Source organism: Nycticebus coucang, chromosome X, assembly GCF_027406575.1.
Source record: "Nycticebus coucang isolate mNycCou1 chromosome X, mNycCou1.pri, whole genome shotgun sequence".
In the NCBI taxonomy this organism is placed as follows: domain Eukaryota; kingdom Metazoa; phylum Chordata; class Mammalia; order Primates; family Lorisidae; genus Nycticebus; species Nycticebus coucang.
The window spans coordinates 45,882,468-45,895,191 of NC_069804.1; the positions used below are offsets into that span (position 1 = coordinate 45,882,468).

The 12,724-nt window shown below is 38.7% G+C and overlaps 1 non-coding gene across 1 annotated transcript; it reads left to right on the top strand.

The window, feature by feature from the left end:
* Positions 1 to 10,806: 10,806 nt before the first annotated feature.
* Positions 10,807 to 10,910, top strand: LOC128578900 (small nucleolar RNA U13). The gene has a single exon (XR_008377991.1). It is a non-coding gene; the product is annotated as a small nucleolar RNA U13 (small nucleolar RNA).
* Positions 10,911 to 12,724: the final 1,814 nt, after the last annotated feature.

Genomic DNA, 12,724 nt, shown 5'->3' on the forward strand with positions numbered 1-12,724 from the left:
TTTTTAGTTTGATCAAGTCCCAGTAGTGTATTTTTGAAGCTGCTTCAATTGCCCAGAGGGTCCTCCTCATAAAATACTAGCCCAGACTGATTTCTTCAAGTATTTTCCCTGCACTCTCCTCTAGTATCTTTATAGTTTCATGTCTTAAGTTTAAATCTTGAATCCAATGAGAGTCTATCTTAGTTAATGGTGAAAGGTGTGGGTCCAGTTTCAGTCTTCTACAGGTTGCCAGCCAGTTCACCCAGCACCATTTGTTAAATAGGGAATCTTTCCCCCACTGAATGTTTTTAATTGGCTTGTCAAAGATTAAATAACCGTAAGTAGCTGGATTCATCTCTTGGTTCTCTTTTCTGTTCCAGACATCTATATCTCTGTTTGTGAGCCAATTTCATGCTGTTTTGATCACTACTGATTTGTAGTATAGTCGGAGGTCTGGTAGCGTAATTCCTCCTGCTTCGTTTTTATTTCTGAGTAATGTCTGGGCTCTTCAATGTTTTTTCTGATTCAATATAAAACAAAGTATTGTTTTTTTCAAGATCTTTAAAGTATGACAGTGGAGCTTTAATAGGGATTGCATTGAAATTATATATTGCTTTGGGTAGTATGGACATTTTGATAATGTTGATTCTTCCCAGCCATGAGCATGGTATATTTTTCCATTTGTTAATATTTTCAGCTATTTCTTTTCTTAGAGTTTCATAGTTCTCTTTATAGAGATCTTTCACGTCCTTTGTTAGATAAATTCCCAAATATTTCATGTTCTTTGGCACTACCGAGAATGGGATAGAGTCCCTTACTATTTTTTCAACTTGACTATTGTTGGTATATATACAGGCTACCGATTTATGAATGTTGATTTTGTAACCTGAGACGCTGCTGTATTCCTTGATCACTTCTAAGAGTTTTGCAGTAGAGTCCCTAGTGCTTTCCAGATATACTATCATATCATCTGTGAAGAGCGAAAGTTTGATCTCTTCTGACCCTATATGAATACCCTTGATCGCCTTTTCTTCCCTAATTGTGGTGGCTAAAACTTCCATTACAATGTTAAAAAGCAATGGAGACAATGGGCAGCCTCATCTGGTTCCTGATCTGAGTGGAAATGATTCCAATTTAACTCCATTCAATATGATATTTGCTGTGGGTTTGCTGCAGATGGTCTCTATCAGTTTAAGAACTGTCCCTTCTATACCGATTTTCTTAAGTGTTCTGATCATGAAGGGATGCTGAATATTAGCAAAAGCTTTTTCTGCGTCGATTGAGAGAATCATATGGTCTTTGCTTTTTAATTTGTTTATGTGCTGGATTACATTTATAGATTTACGTATATTGAACCAGCCTGGAGACACTGGGATAAAACCGACTTGGTCATGATGTATAATTTGTTTGATGTGTTGCTGGATTCTGTTTGTTAGGATCTTGTTGAATATTTTTGCATCTACATTTATTAGTGATATTGGTGTATAATTTTCTTTTCTTGTTGGGTCTTTTCCTGGTTTGGGGATCAGAGTGATGTTTGCTTCATAGAACGTGTTAGGTAGTCTTCCTTCTTTTTCTAGCTTTTGGAACAGGTTGAGTTATATAGGTATTAATTCCTCTTTAAAAGTTTGGTAGAATTCTGACGTGAAACTGTCTGGTCCGGGGATTTCTTTTCAGGGAGGTTTTGTATAGTTGATGCTATTTCTGAACTTGATATGGGTCTGTTCAACATTTCCACGTGATTCTGGCTAAGTCTTGGTAGGTGACGTGCTTCCAAGTATCGGTCAATTTCCTTCATATTTTCATACTTCTGAGAATACAGTTTCTTGTAATATTCATTAAGGATTTTTTGATGTCTGAGGAGTCTGTTGTTATTTCGTCTTTGTTGTTTCTGATTGATGAGATTAGAGATTTTACTCTTTTTTTCCTGATTAGGTTGGCCAAAGGTTTATCTATTTTATTGACCTTTTCGAAAAACCAGATTTTTGATTTATTGACCTGTGGTATTATTCTTTTGTTTTCAATTTTGTTTAATTCTGCTCTAATTTTGGTTATTTCTTTTCTTCTATTTGGTTTGGGTTTGGAATGTTCTTCCTTTTCCAGTTGCTTCAGATGTCCCATTAAGTTGTTAACTTCCTCTCTTTCCCTTCTCTTGAGAAAGGCTTGCAGTGCTATAAATTCCCTCTTAGAAGTGCCTTTGCAGTGTCCCAGAGGGTCTGATAGTTCGTGTGTTCATTTTTGTTTTGTTCCAAATAGTTGGCGATTTCATTCTTAATCTCATCACTGACCCAGCTATCATTCAGCATAAGGTTATTTAACTTCCATGTTTTTGTATGAGTATGCAGATTCCTATTGTTACTCAGCTCAAGTTTTATTCCATGGTGGTCCAAGAAGATGCTGGAATAATTTCTATTCTTTTAAATTTACTGAGGTTAGACTTTTGACCAAAGATGTGATCAATTTTGGAGGAAGTTCCATGGGCTGATGAGAAGTATGTGTATTCAGTTTTGCTGGGATAAAATGTTCTGTAGATGTCTGCTAAATCCAAATGTTGGATGGTTAGGTTTAAATCTAAGATTTCTTTGCTCAGCTTCTTTTTGGAGGATCGTTCCAACACTGCCAAAGGAGTGTTGAAATCTCCGACTATTATGGAGCTGGTGGAAATCAAGTTGCTCATGTCTGTTAGAGTTTCTCTTATAAATTGAGGTGCATTCTGGTTGGGTGCATAGATATTAATAATTGAGATCTCATCACATTGAGTATTACCCTTAACAAATATGAAGTGACCATTCTTGTCCTTCCTTACATTTGATTTAAAGCCTATTGTATCTGCAAATAAAATTGCAACACCTGCTTTTTTCTGATTATCATTTGCGTTAAATATGGATGACCATCCTTTCACCCTGAGTCTGTATTTGTCTTTTAATTTAAGATGTGACTCTTGTATGCAACAGATATCTGGCCTGAGTTTTTGTATCCAGTCAGCTGACCTATGCCTCTTTAGAGGACAGTTTAAGCCGTTCACATTAATGGACAATATTGATAAGTCTGGTGAAGTTTTGGGTATCGAGTTTTTCAAAAGTGCAGTGGACATTTTTAATCCTTCGCCAGTGTAGAAATTGGAGTTTGATCCGAAGTTTCTGAGTGAGTTTACTTTTGTGGTATAGGATTGGGTTGGTCATTATGGAGGATAGGTCTGAGAATATCCTGAAGAGCTGGTTTCGTTATGACAAATTTTTTCAACATATGAATGTCATTAAAGTATTTAATTTCTGCATCATAAATGAAACTCAGTTTAGCTAGAAACAAGGTCTGGGGTTGAAAGTTATTTTGCTTTAGGAGATTAAAAGTCAGTGACCACCCTCTTCTGTCTTGAAAATTTTCAGCAGAGAGATCTGCAGTCATTCCAATATTCTTCCCTTTAGGCAATGGTTTTCTTTCTCCTGGCAGCTTTGAGGATTTTCTCCTTCATATTAACTTTAGTGAAGTTAATTGTGATATGCTTGTGGGATGTCTTATTGGGGTTGAGTTGTGCTGGGGTTCTGAAGCTGTCCGCTATCTGAATTTCAGAATCTCTAGGCATGTCTGGAAAATTCTGTTTCATAATTTCATGCAGAAGGGCCTCTGTGCTCAGTGAGGCCAGTTCATCTGTTTCTGGAACTCCAGTGATTTGGATATTCACCTTCTTCGAATTATCCCAGAGCTCTCTGAGAGAATGATCCGTTTTTGCTCTCCATTTCTCTTCCTCTTTGAGAGTTTGGGAGCATTCAAAGGCTTTATCTTCGATGTCACTAATCCTTTCTTCTGCTTGCTCCATTCTGTTGCTGAGGGATTCTACTGTATTTTTCATATCTTTGAGGGCTGCAAATTCTTAGTTCAGTGTGTCTAAGTCTTTGGTTGTTTTGTCTTTTAATTCGTTAAATTCTTGAGACAACTTTTGAATTTCTCCTCGAATTCCTAATTCCACTTTGTTAATCTTGTCTGCAATCCAAATTCTGAATTCGATTTCTGACTTATCTGCCAGTTGTTTATGAATGGGATCTTCAATTACATCTGCCATATCTTTCCTTTGGGGGGGTTGATCTATTCTCGTTATTTTTGTTTCCAGAGTTTTTCTGCTGATTCTGCCCCATTGTTCTTTTACTCCTTCTGATTTTTTCCCCTTGGATTTGTCGAGGGCCTGTACAGTGTTGTGACCTGAAAACTGGGGCCCTGTCTGATGTGGTGGGTCTAAGTGGTTCTGTCTTGTTTTCAGCTGGTTTCTGTTCCACCCTAGTGAAACTTCTGGATTTAAGTCTCAGCTATGCAGAAATATCAGCAATTATGTCACCCCATCCCCCACCGGCAAGCAATTGGAAAAGAAAAGTCAAACCTTCCTACCACCATGTACCAAGGGCACCACCTGATTTGTCCTCAGGTGATTGGTTCAGTTCAAAAAGTCCAAATCAATTGTCTCAGTCTTCACCTGTCTCCGGTGAGAGAGTTTTAGACGTCTCTGGGAACTGTATCACAGGGGTCTGATGACTACTCTGGTGTGGCTTGCTCCAGTGCTGCATGGAGTCAGGAGGAGCCATCCAGCCAATAGATCAGTCTGGGAAGGTTGATGCCTCCTTACCCACCTTGCACCACTGCCACACCCAGTCACTGAGAGCCCTAAAGTTGTCTGACCCAGTTGCCTGTAGTGAATCAGTACTCCAGGAGTTTGCACCTGCCTGAATCACAAGAAAGTCTGCCAGGCTGCTGCGCTCTGCCTCTCTCTAGCAGGAAGAGGTGAGGCCTGACAACCTCGGGTGCTTGATGAAGTTTGGGGGGGTTTCACTCATGTCCAGTCTCGCACCTGATTAATGTTACTGACAGAACAGAAAAGAACAACTCTGCAGTTCCCCTGTAGAAGAGAAGCTGACTTGAGTTCCAAATCAGCTTGTCTTTGCTCCTGTATTGTCTATGAGCTGACGATCCCCTGAGGGCCCGGTGCCTCTTAGGTTTGGTAAAGAGGACCTCTGGATCCACCCCGCCCTGGCAGTTTCCCCAGTTTGCAAGTTGTAGTAGCCTCAGGCAAATCCTATACTCAGAGTCTCTGGTTGCCCAGGGAGACAGGGGGTGTGGCTTTAGAATATTTGGTAATAAGCCATGTTGCTAGCAAAAGAGGGCCGCTCTTTTATGGCTCAGGCAACTGCTGCTCCGGTGTAGCTCCCTTCCGGCCAAGCGTCCTCTCTCTGCTCCCGTACCACAGAGTCTGCACCGACCGGCTGCAGCCCAGCACTTTCTACACCCCTCAAGCAATCACCCAAGAATCTGGACCTCGGGGGGACAGGCCTCCAGACCTTGGAGTGAGAGCAGAGCGGAGTGCAGGGATTGCTGGGAGCCTGGGGTTGTGGGCAGAGAACACACACTGCTTTATACAGTTTTATGCCTGGCCGTATTGTCACCAAAAGACGGCTGTCACACTGTGCCTCAGGGAACTGCCACTCTGGTGTGGTCCCCTCTCCGCCAACCGGGACTGGCCTCCAGACCTCAGTGTGAGTGAAGGGGAGTGCTGGGAGCTCAGAATTCCAGGTAGAGAATATATACAGTTTATACAATTTTATGCCTGGCAGGAGGACACCATGGCACCCTAGTAGGGGAGGTAGGTCCAGTTTTTAGAGGGTCTCTCCCATGGAGTGTAGTGGGAGGAACTTTGAACTCTGCCCAATTGTTTGTGGGGCACTCTGAGCCGTTCTCATGGGGGAGGGCACTCCCGACCGCTTGGTGATGGATTTTGTACCTTTTGTTTGTATCCTTGTGGTTGCAGCTCACTTCAGCGGGGTTGACGTGCGTTCTTCAACCTTCTCTCTTAGTGCAGCTCAAATCCACCAGGTTACTTGCTGAATTTTTGTCCTTTAACTCTCCTACTGGACTGGAGCCTCTGTGAAAAGCTGGCTTCAGTCAGCCATCTTGTCTCCTCCCCCAGTCCTAACATACATTATCAGTAATAATTTTAATTCATCTAAAAAAAGCCTGAGTCCTAATTTTATCCCTAAAAGGAAAAAGAGATATTATTTCCACTGTTTTTAAAACTTTAATTGGAAAGATAACATATGTATGAGTTCAAACAGACATCAAACAGAACAGAAATCAGTCATGTGAAACGGAGCTAGTTTATTATGGCTTTTTGTTTGAAATATTGTTGATTCTTTCTGTGTTCTGTTTTCCAGAAGTCAAGAAAATAATTTTCTGTCTTTTGAGCTATTTGTAATTTTTAAAGCAATGTATATACTTATGAGCAGAGTTTGAAACATGTATTTTTTCCCTCTTTCTTTGATTTCTCCAGAGTTTAAAAGCTATTTGTAAGTATTCTTAATTCTGACAATACAGTTATTTGCATAAGTTCAGTAAGAATCTGGTTTTTTCTATAGAACATGATAAAGGCACTGGTTATTTTACCAAGGCTTTGGCTGGAATAGCATTTCCAGAAGTATCCAGACTGCATTAAGGAATTGAAGTTGACTTTATAAAGCCAATATAAAGCCCTTTGAAAGACTGGCCAGATACCCATCAGTAACACTTTCTGATCTGTGGTGAGTAACGAAGGTCACTTGATGACAGGTCCAGGAATCAAAATATGCTTGGGGACCCCTGAAAAAGAGGAATTTACCGAATGCATACAGGTATCAAATGGCATGGATGAAACCTGGGCTCTTGAAAGTCTTTCAAGAAAGTCCAGCCTGATTCCTTATAACAGGTTCCAACAAAGCCAATTTTTTAAAAAAAGAGCCTAGATGGCTAATAATTATTCTTACTGCACTCTATGCAAATAATCAAACCCAGCATACTGAAAGTAGTTTATTTTGGCAACTAAGTTAGTTTCACTATATTTTGTTTTTGATAAAGAGAAAAATTGGAGAGAGAAAAATTGTTCAAAGAGAAAAAGCTATAACCCACCTATTAAATCCCAGCTTTGTCTGTAATCTCAACTCATCAAATGAAACATAACTGTTTTACTAAACTAATCTGTTAAGTGGGGCTAAGAGACAGGTCAAAGAGTATAGAATTATATACAGTAGTCATAGTTACTTCAAAGCCTTAAAATTCAACAAAGATCACTTGTTGGCTACACTGGAAAACTTGTGCAGTTTTAAATGTTATCTACTGTATATATATCGATACCTCAAGAAAATTAAAACCTAAGGTGAGAATTTCCTGGTGAATAGTATAACTGTAACACTGCATAATACTGTGTCTAATCTGTTTACTCTGCTGAGTCTGCTGTCGGTAAAAGCCAAGTGGCCCACTTGCCTGGACTCAAAGGATGACATCTAGAGACAGTCAACATGCCCTGCTCCAGCCACATACTGGGAGCTGGCTGGTCAACGCACAGCTGAAGCCTTGGGAAACTCTTCAAGGAACTTGTCTTACTTAAACTTTTGAACTTTAGGAAAAAGGGGGGAAATATCACAGGGAAAAGTATATTAGCCCGCCACCACGGTATTGTTAAATCCTGAGTAGAGAACCCAAGAAAAGTCAAGAAAAGTCACAGTCCCTAAGACCATAGTGCTAAAATATCAGCACCTACAAAAACTAGCTGATATTGAGACCCTAAGTCAACTTCTTAAACATTAGATCACCAAAAACTCTGTTAAAAATATATATAAAAGTGTATAGGTATAATATAACTGAGAAAACTCTGAAGATGAAGTTAAACCTCCCTTCACAGGGTCTAGGAATATATTTATTTGCCTCCTATGACTAAGTGATAACTCAAGTGGGAAATCAAGGCTGCCCTGGTTTAAAAAAAAATAGATTAAAATTGTATATATGTAAGTACTTAAAGAATAACTGAAACGGGTAACAATAGGTGGGGCTTCACCCCACCCCCCACCCCCACTATTCACAGGGTGAAATGAATGTGTAAATGTGCCCTTCTTCCCTGCTCCAACTTTGTCCCCTGGCTATTAGGTCTTTGCTATTGTTTTTGTCTAGTGAGGGGATTAGAGTATATGCTCCTTATTCAAGGTAGAGCCATCCAAAATGTTTAAAACTGCTTTGTTCATAACCATACTGAAACTCAGAGAGTTTGTGCCTGGAGATAAGAATCTGATACATACCAATTATCAGCCCCTTCCCAGCGACACAGATGAATCAAGGATTTGATTCCCCATAAGACCACTGGGGAATGTGGTAACTGACCCTGCAAGAAGACCCCTAAAGGCCCCTAACTGTTTCAGCCTGAGTCCCCGTCTGTCTCAAACCCTCCGTATTAGTTTAATTCTGAGAACAGGTTTCAGAATAGAACAAGGAAGTTTCCTGAGTTCCCAAGAACTCCTAGCAACAGATAACAATGGGAAAACTTACCCCAACTCCCTAGCCATAGGTAAAACAATGGTGAAAAGCTTATTCAAACTTACTTTCCCAGGCCAAGTTTGTCCCCATGCCAGGGAACCCCCGACTCACTGTAATTGGTGCCATAACCCCGACTCACTGTAACCCCACCCTCGTGCCAACCACCATGCTGTAGCCCCCCTGAGCCAACTCTGTAATCCCGCCCCCTGAGCTAACTAACTGCCATGTTCTGCTTTTGTTTTTGCTTGCTTGCATGGCAACAAAAATCGTATAAAAGACAGCCTGCTTTTGTCTTCATGGCCGTTGGCCCTTTGGGTGGCGGCCCGCCTGTGTAGGTGCAATAAATCACTGTGGTCCCCTGAGCAAGTGTAATAAATCACCATTTGATTTATACCTGAAGGGGGGTCTGAGTCTTTCTTCCAGGAGGCAAATAATTACAACAGGGGAAAGAATCCCCATTCAATAAATGGTGCTGGGAGAACTGGATAACAATGTGTAAAAGAGTGAAACTGGACCTGCCCCTTTCTTCACTCACTAAAACTGATTCAAGATGGATAAAAGATCTAAATCTAAGGCATGAATCAATAAAAATCATCCAAGAAAGTGTGGGGAAAACGCTTGAATGTATCAGCCTGGGGAAAGACTATATGAAGAAGACTCCAGTGGCAATTGCAACAACAAAAATAAACAAATGGGACTTAATTTTTTTTTTTGAGACAGAGTTTCAAGCTGTCATCCTGGGTAGAGTACCGTGATGTCACAGCTCACAGCAACCTCAAAGTCTTGGGCTTAAGTATTCTCTTGCCTCAGCCTCCCAAGCAGCTGGGACTACTCGCACCCGCCAAAACACCTGGCTATTTTTTTGGTTGTAGTTGTCATTGTTTGATGGGCCTGGGCTGGATTTGAGCCCACCAGCTCCAGTGTATGTGGCTGGTGCCCTAGCCACTGAGCTACAGGTGCCAAGCCCAAATGGAACTGAATTAAAGTGAATAGCTTCTGTACAGCTAAGGAAACAAAAACCAAAGCAAAGAGACAGCCATCAGAATGGGAAAAGATATTTGCATATTAAGACTCAGACAAAAGCTTGATAACTAGCATCTATAGAGAATTCAAATTAAGCAACAAAAAAGAGTAAACAATCCCTTATATCAATGGGCAAGTGAGATGAATAGAACCTTCTCTAAAGAAGATAGGCAAATGGCTAAGAAACATGAAAAAAATGCTCATCATTCCTAATTATCAGAGAAATGCATATCAAAACCACCCTGAGATAACACCTAACCCCAGTTAGAAAGGCCATATCACAAAGTCTCAAAACTGCAGATGCTGACATAGATGTGGAAAGTGGGGAACACTTTTACACTACTAGTGGGACTGGACACTAATACAACCTTTTTGGAACAAAGTTTGGAGAATCCTCAAATAACTCAAACTAGACCTCCCATTTGATCCTACAATCCCATTACTGGGAATCTACCCAGAAGAAATAAAAAAACCTTTTTATCATGAGAACATTTGCACCAGACTGTTTATTGCAGCTCAATTTACAATTGCCAAACTATGGAAATAGCTTAAAAGCTCACCAATCCAGGAACGATTTAATAAGATGTGATATACATATAATATGGAATACTATTCAGTCACTAAAAAAGATGATGACTTGACATCTTTTATATTAACCTGTTTTAAATTGAAACACATTCTTCTTAGTAAAGCATCACAAGAATGGAGATGCATGAATCCAAAGTACTCAATTCTGATATGAGGATAATTAATGCTAGTACATGGTAGGGGTGGACGTATGTGGGAGGGGAGAGAGAAAGGGGAGGATAGGGGGCCACACGATGTGTGACACATCTCTTAGGGTTGGAACACAATTAGAAGAGGGACGTTACTTAACAAATGCAAGCCCTGTAACCTGGTTCTTTGTACCCTCAAGGAGTCCCCAACAATAAAAAACAAAACAAAAAGATCCACAAATATGTGAGGCAAAGGGTTATATTAAACCCACCATATTTTTTCAAGTAAAAATGACCAACTTAAACTATTATCTTAGATGTCAGTTCATATGTTTATGTTGCTAAGTGCAATTGTTCACTGTTAAAATATGAGGAGGGGAGGAAATCCTAGGATGGAAGTTAATAAATACAATAAAAGTCACTTGTCACAAAATAAAAAAAAATAAATAGAAATTCTAGTGTGCAAAATATAATAACATGCAATTAAATACTGACTGAACATAACTGACAGCCAATTAGCACAAGAAAAGAATGGAGTGGTGACCTGCAAGGTGGTTGGTGGAAAATATGCACATTCAAATACAGAGAGACAATACAAGAAGTGAGAAAAGATTATAAAAGATAGAAAATGGAAAATAGTCGATTATATGTATAATTTGTTTTTCTGGCAAGACTAGAATGAAATAATGAGATCAAAGTACTATTTTAAGAGATGCAAGCTAGTAAGTTTCTCAAACTATATTATGAACAATGAAAAAGAAAATACCAGATTCTTTTGTAATGCGTATGAGTAATTATTAGGTGTTCACACACAAGCATGAGATATGCCTTCCTCAAAGTTTGTTACAACGTCAGCACATTATCTTTCAGACATGAACTTTAAAAAAGAGAAAAACCAACACAGGATTTATCCATTACTAAAGTGGAACTAATCATTCGACAGTCATGGGCAAACATGGAAATAAAACTAAACGGAAGCCAAGCAGGTGGGAGGGTGGTAGAGGGACAGATAAATTCACACCTAACAGGTATAATACCCTGTTTCCCCGAAAATAAGACCTACTTACAGTAAAGATAAGACGTCCCCTGAAAATAAGACCTAGCTCATCTTTGGGAGCACATCTTAAAATAAGACACTGTCTTATTTTTGGGGGAAACAGGGTACATGCTATCTGGGTGATAGGCACCCTTACAACTTTGACTCAAATTGCACAAAAACAATTCATGTAACCAAAACATTTATGCCCCTATAATATTCTGGGGAAAAAAAGAAGCTCTCTGAACACAAACTGTGTAATTACAAAGAAAATTAGACATAGGAATACAATCATCAAAATGATAACAACAAAAGACAAAGAAACAATTTTACAGGATACAGGAAAAAATTACGTATTACCAACTAAATTCTCAACAGATACATTTGGAACCCAGAAAAATAGCAGAATTATACATTTGATGTGCTAAAATAAAATTGCCAGCTTTGAATTTTATAAACAGTGAGAATACCCTTCAAAAATAAAGACATTCTTAAGAAAACAAAGAGAATCTGATTGAATTCTTTAAAGAAACACTATAGGAAGAAGGAAGAAGAAAGAAGGAAAATTATCTGACTTGGCATTATGGTAATGCAAGAAGGCATATAGTGCCCCTAGATAAGATCAATATGTATATAAATTGTTCAAAACAATAATACTATCTGTGGAGTTTAAAATACATATGGAATTAAAATTTATAACAACAGTAGGCCAAAAGAAGAATGGGGATAAATGGAGTTAAAGAAATTTTAAGATGAAAATGTGTCAAATGGTCTATGAACCAAGTGTATGGTGCCCCATGATCATACTAATGTACATAGCTATGATTTAATAAAAAAAAAAAGAAACTCAAACAATGTAACCTAATACTATGCACCCTCATATTAATCTGAAATAATAAAAATACATAAATGAAATAGCTTTCCTAAAAAAAGTAAAATTAAAAAAAATAAAAACCTCAAGGACTATGGAAAAAAAAAAACATTTTAAGATTCCTGAATTGTTCAGAAAGTGTTAAAAAGATCTAATTTAAGTTAAACTTAAATGAGTAAAGGATGGGTGGGCATGGTGACTCACGCCTGTGGGAGGGCAAAGTAGGAGGATTGCTTGAGGTCAATAAGGCAAAACCCCATTTCTACAAAAAAAAATTTTTTTTTATTTATCCAGGTGTAGTGGTACATGCCTGTAGTCACAACTACTTGGAAGCCTGAGGTAGGCGGATTACTTGACGCCAAGTGTTGGAGGCTACAGTGAACTATTATCATGCCAGTACACTTCAGCTGATGGCAGAGCAAGACTTCATCTCAAATGAAAAGAAAATCCAAGTACATACTTGTAATCTCTCGGGTAAAAATTAAAATAATAATAAAGTAATGCCAAATAGTAAAAATGAAATACAGGGTGGACATAAAGTTCATGTGCAATTTACTATGATAAACTATTTTAAATTGCACAAGAACTTTATGTCCACCCTGTATGTAAATAACACTTGATTAATTCAAGGAAAAAGGGGAAAACGTCAAGATTAAGAAAAAAACGAGGACGAAGTAGGAAAAAATATACTTAAACAAATGTATCACTAGTTAACTTAAACAAAATTAGACCAAATACTTGAAATAAAAGACTGAGATTATCAAACTAAGGTTAAAAATC